The 692-nt window shown below is 30.2% G+C and overlaps 1 long non-coding RNA gene across 1 annotated transcript in view; it reads right to left on the reverse strand.

Moving 5' to 3' along the window:
- LOC106691798 (uncharacterized) overlaps positions 1 to 664 on the reverse strand; it is a 10,339-nt gene extending 9,675 nt beyond the window's left edge. Inside the window, exon 1 of the long non-coding RNA XR_010842771.1 lies at positions 540 to 664. This is a non-coding gene — a long non-coding RNA (uncharacterized lncRNA). The remainder of the gene's footprint in view (positions 1 to 539) is intronic.
- Between the last annotated feature and the right edge of the window lie 28 nt (positions 665 to 692).

Here is a 692-nt window from a genome sequence, read left to right on the forward strand (position 1 = left end):
GCATAAAATAAAATAAGGAAAATTGTGAACCAATATAGCAATTAAAAACAAACAAATACATTTTTAAAAAAAGTCACATTTACACTATTTTATATAATATTTACATTCTCCACTAGAAGGTCCCCGAGACCACTCTATCCCCCACGCATGAGGGTGCTATGTATACTGTCGTTCGGGATGCCAGGATAATCGCTGAAGTCCATAAATACGTTGATTATTTAATTAATTAAAATTGTGTCCTGCAAAACTATTATTGTTATTGAATTCCTTTCCAAAGGTTTCTTGTGTTTACCAGTTTACAATTATTGAGTATCTTTATATTTATAAAATATTTTTACCATTAATTATATAATACAGTAAGGAGTGGTTTTTGAAAACGAAACAAATAAAATAAAATTATTGCTCTGTTAACGGAAACTAATTGTTCAAAACATTAAGAGCAAAATATGTCTGATGAATATTAAATTTTTGCTTAAAATGTTTTCCAATCATAAATGGAAATATATTTGGACGTTAAATAATCTTCTAATATTATTTACCTTAGCCCTTGCTTCTGCTGAGTTTCCCAACAGGTTTACAGCCATAAGAAGAAAGGCAGTGGACTTTATCATCTCTGAGCAGCTTGTTCAACGTGAAGTTCATCCGCTCAGTGCAGATTCACATCTGGATCATAAATAAATGAATTGTCATAA

The sequence above is a fragment of the Halyomorpha halys genome, unplaced genomic scaffold (genome assembly GCF_000696795.3).
Source record: "Halyomorpha halys isolate HHAL.00 unplaced genomic scaffold, Hhal_1.1 Scaffold817.1, whole genome shotgun sequence".
Lineage (NCBI taxonomy): Eukaryota > Metazoa > Arthropoda > Insecta > Hemiptera > Pentatomidae > Halyomorpha > Halyomorpha halys.